The 9,109-nt window shown below is 42.9% G+C and overlaps 1 long non-coding RNA gene across 1 annotated transcript; it reads left to right on the forward strand.

Moving 5' to 3' along the window:
- The first annotated feature begins 873 nt into the window (after positions 1-873).
- LOC136538959 (uncharacterized) lies at positions 874-3,286 on the forward strand. The gene is made up of 3 exons (XR_010779510.1): positions 874-1,028; positions 1,278-1,847; positions 3,031-3,286. It is a non-coding gene; the product is annotated as an uncharacterized lncRNA (long non-coding RNA).
- The last annotated feature ends 5,823 nt before the right edge of the window (positions 3,287-9,109 follow it).

Below are 9,109 nucleotides of genomic sequence, written 5' to 3' on the forward strand. Positions count from 1 at the left end.
TCCTCTGGAGGAGCAGCTCCTCTGGAGGAGCTGAAGCCGTTCTGGAAAATGTTTGGCAAAACGGCTCCTTCGCACTAGACGACGTGAACCCACAGCAAAGAGCTGCGCGAAGCTCGTTTTTTAACTTCTCCTGCGCATGCAAAAAATAGGTCCGGCTCTTGACCGGCTCTCTATGCAGAGCCCTTTTTAAAATAGACGTTTGACATAGCTCCTATAGAAACCGGATCTAAAGCCCGTGCAGAAGGCCTGCCAAAAAAAAAAAAAAAAGCTGTTAGTCAGACCCTTCGCCGAACGTCCAAACCGCACACCCAACGTCCACGTTTCCGTACGAACCCGACAATCCGCGTGCAGGCTGGAGAAGTGTGCGCTGGAGTCTGAACCCGTGGCCAACGCCCACGAGGCCACGACACCACCTTTCGGTTTCAGTTGTCCTGATCTCAAACGGCTTGCTTCGGTGAAAATCGAGCACTTGCTTTGGCTCTCTTAATGCCGGCTAGCTAGCTAGTTGTCAAGATCTCAATCTGTGTCCGTACTTTTCAGGGAACTAACAGCGAAACGAACAGGGCTCCAAGCCCAGCGAAACAAAATTAACTTTAATTTATTATGAGAGAAAAATATTGTTTGAGTAAGCCGGGCAGTAAACATCTTTTCGGTGTGTTTGACAGATGTGTCCAGCGCGGCTCAGATGCATCGCGACATGCATGGAGACGGAATGACGCATGGAAAGCATCAAGGCCCAAAAACTCAACACGTCGCACGCCTTTTTCCCCTTTCGCTGCTTCGATTCTCTTCCAACTCCTGCTACTGCTAGTAGTACTAGTATTTAACTTCACCGACGGCAGGCGCTCCGGCCAGACGCCAGACCAACAAAAGTCCTGGACCGAGATTGCGTTGCGCCACCCTTACGCGCCAATTTAAGCAGGCAGGCAGGCGATCAGCTCTGCACGCCACGGTGCCGAGAGCAAGAACGACGCCGGTAGGAGCAGAGCAAGAAGCACCTCGCGTCAAGTCATATTTTCTGCCTCCAGGTACGTGCAACTGCGAGACTATTTTTCTGCCGAGCCAAGCAGGCAAACCACGCGACGGTTGTCTCCTCGGCCGTCGTCACTAGTGTGAAAAAACAGTAGATAGATGGACGACTCATTTTCGCTGGGCCACCTGCTACTGCTGTCCACTTCAATTTCAATTGCACGCAAATGAAGAATACGTACGAGTGCTCCGTTCAGATGCGAATGAAGTGCTATCTTGTTTATTTATTTCCTCGGTTTTGTACTCAGGTCGGTGGGTCGGTCGCGTCGCGTACACAGACGCAGCGGCGAGATGCAGCTGGTGCTGGTGATCTCGCTGCCGCTGGTGGCCCTCGTCATCATCGTCGCCATCGTCCTCTGCATCATCTGCCGCTAATCCCAGATCTCGCCTCTTCACAGACCACCACACATCATGCGTTGCGACGTCGCCGTCGCCTGCTTATCTGGACCTGATTGTTTTGTAATCACAACGACATAAATAGCGTGCGTGTGTCTCCACTTCGGTGTGACGGTGTGTATTACGATTTGGGTATTGATTGGTTTTAATTTGGTCCTTTCATGTCCTTTTCCTCCTCCTTTTTTTTTTTCCCCTTGACTCCAAAGGCATCAGTCACACCGTTGTGTGTGCATGCTGTGTCTGCACTAGCTAGTTTGTCTTCGTAACTAAGCAACTAGAGATCTCGCCTCTTCTTCCTCCATCGCAGTCCCCATTACTGCGCTCTGTCGCCTCCCTCCCTCCTGGGTCCTGGCCTCCTGCCTCCCCCACCTTCGCTGTTCTGACCCAACAAGAGCAGAAGAAGTACAGCTCCATCCGCGCAGGTACTGGTCCCTCGACTCTGTCCTCTTGCCCTTTAATTTTCCCCCCCAGTCCGTTCGAGGATTCCGCGCGCCGCCGTCGCAGATTTTATTACCTCAGCAGTTTCAGGGCTCCGCGCTCGATCCTGTAGGTTCAGTTCAGATTTCACGGTTTTTCATTCATGATCTGATTCGCCCCCATGGAATCTTGAATTTGTAGCTGGGCTGTGGCTTCTTCCTTCTCACCTTCTTTTGTTCTCGACAAGGCAATCACCCTTCGATTTTGCTTCCCTCCATGCCTGGGCGACTCTAGTTAAGTGATGCGAGTGGGATACGCTTATGCCTATGACGTCCTTGTTAGATCAACGCTAGTACGTGTTTCATGAATTTTACATCGATTTGAGTAGCTTTCAGCAGAAACCAAAACAGTTGATTAATTTAGACATAGCTAGCTGCTGCAGCAGCATATTTTAGATCGGCTTAGATTTGGAAATGGAGTAGTTGAGGGAGCAGAGCCTCACTATTATTCTGGACAAAGTTCCAGACGCAAGTCTCATCTGTTGACTATGGTGAGTGATCTAGGCGAGACTTTGGTGTCCAAGTTTGACTGCGTCCAACTACTAAGCTCTTAGGAGGAGCAGAAAAAACCTACTTCTTCTATTGCGCCTGGCTGAGGGAGAAAAAAAAAGATGATACCTTCTACTCGCATCTCAGCCAAGTCCTAGAGAGGACCAGTAGTGAACCAACACCTCCTACAGCCTTCTGTGATGTGTTCTGTTCTAAAAATCTAAAGGCAGGTTTTAATTTGACCCAAAGAAGCCACACTGATCAAGAATCGATTCGTACCGGCCGGCGGGCAAGGTGTGCCGTTTCCATTGGGGAATCGGATCCAATACCTTCCCAACAATAAGCCACTGTTGCTCCTTTGTCTATATAAGCAAAAAGCAGCAATGATCGGGCGTGGTTGACAGGTTCCTCTAGAGGTCCAATGCGCCTGAATTTCCCTGCGAGTCCATGACTGTTTTGCAACAGACACTCAAATCAAATGTAGTGGCTGATGATCCAGAACGCGGATGCCATTCTGAATATAGTATAGCTCATTGGGCTACAGCTGATGGCATACTTGCTATTTCCTACCGTATGCAGATGCTGGCATTTTTTCCTATTTGCCAATCGTGAGAAGATAAGGTTCCATCTCATTTTGCAGGGAGGTCAGATGGAGTTCGTGCTCATCATTTCACTGCCGCTGCTCATCCTGATCATCATCGTCGCCGTCGTCCTCTGCATCATCTGCCGTTAGCTGAACATGCACAGAGAAAAATATTCAGCCCCGTCTCTGCTGTGATGATCATATCATCATACCATGTGCTAGTGTTAAATTGACTTTGTACAACATGACCTGATAAAACCTTTTTTTTTCAGAAATGCTATAGGACACATGTGTGTTTTGTGGTTTGTTGGCACATGAATTTTCTGGCCGCAGGATGAAGAATGGATCGTCCGATCTGTGCTGGTTGCTTTGTGTCGCTAATGTGTAGGGCCCACTCGAAATGTTACTGCTTGAAATCGGAAGTTACGCCTGTCGGTTTCTGGTTGTCTCATTTCCCGCATCGTCCCGGCGAGAGGGGAAAGGCGTTCGTTCCCGGCGAGGCGATTGTCTCAGTGATTTGGAGGCTCATTCGCGGCCGCCCCGAGCTCCGTCGTCGGGCTCTAGCGCCTCCGTGGCCGGCTGTTATACGAGTGTTATTATATTATGCCAGCTAACACCAACAGGCCAGGACACTGCGGGTACCCAGCGCCGGTGTGACTGTGTCCTGCCACAGCCGCGCCTCCATCTCCTCCGTCAGCTTCCGCTGCACGTGCCGACTCCAGCGCCTCGATCCGCTCCCTATCCCGCCGGTGCTGGAGCTCATGTAGCCATGTTTCAGATTGTACTTTACCGGCGTTTGTAGCTTGTCATTTTAAACACTAGAAAAAAGAACAAATAGAGAAATGCTAATGTATATGAAGATACTCCATAAAGTCATCTTGTTAGATTAGCCCCTTGATCTGTGTTCCTCATCTGTTGCTTGATTTATTCGATCCCGTTTCCTGATGTGGTGTCGATTTGCTCGATTGGTTGTGTTTTTGTTCTGTTATTGTTGTCTCGCTGTAGCCCTCTTCCAGCCGGAAGTCCACCAGCTGCAAGTAGTGAAGCGAATTGCATTAGCCAGAAGCAACAGGTGAATCCCAATCTACGGCTGGGCTGGCTGGCAGCAATTACTAATGCCGTCGGCCAAGGCTACTTCATTCATTGAAGTTTTTAAAGTTCTCTATATGTATTTGCTCGTGGTGTCACTGGAGTCAAGTTTCTTTGGGTGAGGCGCATACAATTCCAAAGATCGTAAAACTGGACTTGCAGGTGTTTTGTTCTTTCTAGTCTGAACCTGTATTCCATCAGTTTGTGCTAACTGAATCTAGAGAACCAATGATCGGGGTAGAGGTCTGTAGAGCTAGTTTGGTTGCTTTGTCTGATAGCATTTGTTTGTTTTTTCATTTTTTTCCTGTTGCCATGAAGGTGAGACAACAGGCCTTTTTCACTTTGCGTCTAGGGCACCGCTCCTTCCCTCCGATATTTTTCCAGACGCAGTGGTATTGGCAATGACCTTTTCAGTGGTATTGTCTCTGTGATGAGGTACCGTTTAGTTCCCTCCCAAAATGCCAAAATTTTCAAGATTCCCCGTCACATCGAATCTTTGGACGCATGCATGAAGTATTAAATATAAATAAAAAATAAAATTAATTACACAGTTTAGACGAAATCCACGAGACGAATCTTTTAAGCCTAATTAGACTATGATTGGATACTAATTGCCAAATAACAATGAAAACTGCTACAGTATCGTTTTGCCAAGTTTTTCGGCATCTAAACAGGCCCTGATAGTGAGTTGACTAAGTTCTGAATTCTGGTGTCAGCATGTAAAAGGTAACGGTAGCAAGAAATGTGCATATAACTGCAGGTCATCTATAGCCCTGCGTGACAGGTAGCTGATGTAGCTCTGTGGAAGATGTGCACTTGTAGTTGGTGTTGCATACCATACACTGTACAAGAAAGTTGTTTTTAGTTTAGTTATAACAAAAAAAAGGAAATAAAGCTGTGTTCAAATAGAAAATATCTTCCTATAAATTTTGTTCTGAAAATCTTCCCTGTGAATGCAGTTTTGCCCAACATTCTAAGATCTGTAAATCTGGTAATCATTTTTGGCATTATGTAACTCATTGATTATCTGAAATAGAATAATCTGAGTTGCATGTTTTGTCTCCTTGCTTTTGAAATGATTGTTGCTATGATTAAAAGGATTTATATTTTTCTATTTTTTCTATTTGTTTTCGGTCCAATGACAACCTAAACTTAGGTGGTGTGAAGAATGTCCAAACTGTTTCTTGTTCCGATTTGCATGTTTCAGTCCCCAAAGCTATTTCCTATAAATCAAAAGGCTATCCTTTGTCTGAAACTGCATCTCCTGATTTGCATCTTAGTGGTTAGTATCCATTTCTTGATTGCACATTTATAAGTAGTAAATTGCACACTTGAATTACTACAATTATGGTGTTTTTCATGTGTAATTATGTTGAGAAAGCTTGTATTTGTGTCAACACAGATCAAATGTTTGTCCTTGTTTGACTATGGAAACAATTGTAATTGTTAATTGTCTTTGTGTTAATGCATATTTTGTTGCTAAACGCACTAGTATATTGAGCTTCTAGCCTTCTAGGTCCTTTTGAGTCTCCAGTGAAGTTGTTAATTTATTTGTTGGATGCCCTTTGACTCCTTGCAAATGCACTAAACTGGGATCTACATCTATGTTTGTACACTTAATCTGCTCAGACAATTTGTGAAATGAATTCCTGCCTTTTCATTTGAAGTGACAAATGATATTTTGTTGATTTTGACTCATTTGTTGTGTTTCATGTTGATCTATCCATGGCTAAAGCTAAAGATGATGGTGTTGAGGCTGTAAGTGCTATTATAAGCATCCTTGGCATGCAACCTTGCAAGGCCAGTCTTTTTTATCATTCTTTTTCCTATCAAATGAATGCAGGAGCAGGATAATCGATGTTCTTTTGAATGTAGGACCCTAACATTCTAAGCAGTGACTGCTTATGGTTTTGATCTTGTTCGTGGGATCTAAATTACATCTTCCTGTCAAGAAAATAGTAGTTGATGAAGCGATCGCTATCTTTGTGTTGTCGGATTTCAAATCATAGCGCAACGTAGAAGCACAACCTTTAGCCTTTAGGTCTGGCCTAGTCCTGTCTGCCCAGAATCAAAAGACTAGCTCCTTTGCCATCTTTGTTTTTCTCCATAGTAGTTGTAGTGCGTGCTCTGTACATGTTAATCTCTCCTATATTCATGAAAACTAAACAAAAAACATTGCCAATTAATTGCAATCAGTAATAATGTAAAATGCAACTATCGAGCACCGCAATTGTAGTTTTGAGCATTTGCAATATGTGAAAATTTTAGTTACCTCATGACTGTAATTGGCATTTACATTAAAAAAGGGCGTACCCAGTGCAGAGAGTTCCCGCTCTGTGTAGGGTCTGGGGAAGGGTGTCAGTGGCAAGCCTTACCCTTGCTTGTGCAATGCGAGGAGACCGCGACTCAAACCCGGGACCTTCCGGTCATAGGCGGTAAGACTCTACCGCTTGCACCAGGCCCACCCTTTTAATTGGCATTTACATTGTTTCAAGCAAGTTTATGATAACTTTCAATGTTCATATATAATTCAATGCCAAAAGGTTTTCCATAGAGTATGAGTATGGGCCTAAGACCTGTCTAGATGCATAGTCGATGGACCTAACTTTCCTGACATACCTATTAAGAATCTATATTAACCATTTTGTCTGAAACTTCTCATTGAGCTCATAGTCTGTCCCTTTGCGACTTGCGACCTGAGGGCATTTATTACCTTGGGATGCAACCCCAGTGTTATGAAGGATCAGCTAGATATTTTGCTAACCATTTTTCTATATCTATAAATTAAAGTTGTGTCATCATATTGTTATTGTTTATACTCGAACCTAATCTATCTGTCTAAAGAAGAAAATGTTCTACTTCATCGGCTCATGACACTGGCCGAAAAAGAGTAGTTTTTGTTATTTAGAAACTATTAACAAAGAATTTTCTCAAATACAGAATATTAAATTTTAAGTTAAGAAAACCTCACAGCTTGCAAAATATGCTCTAGCTACGTTCAAGTTGTCTTGGTGCAGTACTACAGAAATAAGATGCATCCACAGTAATACTACTGAATTTTTTTGTTTGTTGTTCTTCTCCATAGTAGTTGTGGTGCTCTGTTCCTATTAATCTTTCCTATTCATGAAAACAAAACATATAAAACATATAGTTAATTAATTGCAATCAGCAATGATGCAAATTGCAGGTATTGAGCACCGTAATTTTAGTTCTGAGGATATGCAATATGTCCCAACACGTAACACATTTTTGTCCTTGTCTTCCTGTAGAAAAAATTGTAATATGTTAATTATGATTTGTGCCAACAGATTTCAGTTATTTGTCTTTGTCCTTCTATAGATAAAAAATATAGTTTGTTAACTATGATTTGTGCCAACACAGACCATATTTTTGTCCTTGTCTTTCTATAGAAAAAATTGTAATATGTTAACTGTGATTTGTGTCAGCACACATCACTTTTTGTCCTTGTCCTTTTGATTTTTTTTTATGATTTGAACCGACAAATTTGTCTTTGTGTTTCTATAGAAAAAGTTATAGGCTGTTCATTGTGATCTGTGCAAGTCCACACCAATTTTTTATCCTTGTCCTTTCATAGAAAAAAATTATTTCTCGTGATTCGTGCTAACACAACTTTTTCTTTGTTTATTGTGATTTGTGCTTAACCAAGCTAAGTTTTTCTCCTTGTCATTTTATAGAAAAAAAATTATCTCTTGTGATTTGTGCTAACACTTCATGAACTTTATTAATTCTGATTTGTGCCAACCACATCTCATTTTTTCTTTGTCCTTACATAGAAAAAATTGTTTATTATGATTTGTGCTAACACATTAAAGTTTGTTTTTTATGATTTATGCTAGCACACACACTATATTTTTGTCCTTGTCATTCTATAGAAAAATTGTTACTTGTGATTTGTGCCAACCCATTTTAGATATTTGTGCCAGCACACACCATATTTTTGTTATTCTTTTTTTGATTGTAATTTGTGATCTCCAATAGCTGGATCTGCTTTTATATATAAAATTTGTACTATTTTTTTAGCTTATCACTGTCCATACTAATTTTTCATTAGTACTTAGGGAATCCTTGTCTGCAATTGTATAGAGGCTGTGTGCCAGGTTATATTTAAATATGAGCTGAACTGTAGAAGTACGTGAAAGCATCTAGACCCCTAGTTGAGTTTCGGTGATTAATGACAATACGAGATTACTATGACTAACGTGTGTTTTATAGAGGCAATTAAGTTAGGTCATGGTAATGGCAATTGATTAGGCAATCATGGTTGTCATGCCCCTATAATAGAAATCATTTCGTTTTTCAAAGGATGGACGATAAGGTTAAGGATGGACGATAAGGTTAAGGGTGGACTAGTTCTAAGTGTCATTTGATATTGAAGAGACACTTAGAGTAGTTTAAGACTTTGTTTTTCCTTTGGTCGTACTATTAAGGGAGGTATGGACTAGTAGCTTGACCTAGGTGAGTCTAGTGGGTTAGGTGTGGTGCACACTTGTCAAATCTAGTACTAGGTAGCTCTGAAGTAGCCCTAAGATCAAGTGGAGCAAACTTCATTCACATATGATTTCGAGTTGGAAGTGAATGGAGGGTTAAATGACTGACCAGACGCTGGTCTAGTTGTGATTGGGCGCTGAAGCGAGAGTCCGGTCAGTTCATTTGATCAACTGGAGCCATCTAGTTGTGACCGGACGCTGAGTGAAAAGTGACCGGACGCTGGGTGTCAGAGTTCGGTCAACTCAAGAGAGGTTCTAGGGAGGGAAATTTCTTATCGGACGCTTCCGGTCAGTGCTGACTGAACGCTGGTCAGAATCCGGTTACTGACCGGACGCTGAACAGCAAAGTGACCGAACTCCAGGCGCCAGCGTCCGGTCAACATCAGTAGGGTTCCAGATAGCAGTTTTCATAACCGGACACGTCCCGTTAGTGCTAACCGGATGTAGGTCAGAGTCTGGTCATAACTTAATGGCTCTATGGCGGGGATAATTGACCAGAGCGTCTAGTCACCTTGACCAGAGAGTCCGGTCACCCCACA

Source organism: Miscanthus floridulus, chromosome 2 (genome assembly GCF_019320115.1).
Source record: "Miscanthus floridulus cultivar M001 chromosome 2, ASM1932011v1, whole genome shotgun sequence".
Taxonomy (NCBI): domain Eukaryota; kingdom Viridiplantae; phylum Streptophyta; class Magnoliopsida; order Poales; family Poaceae; genus Miscanthus; species Miscanthus floridulus.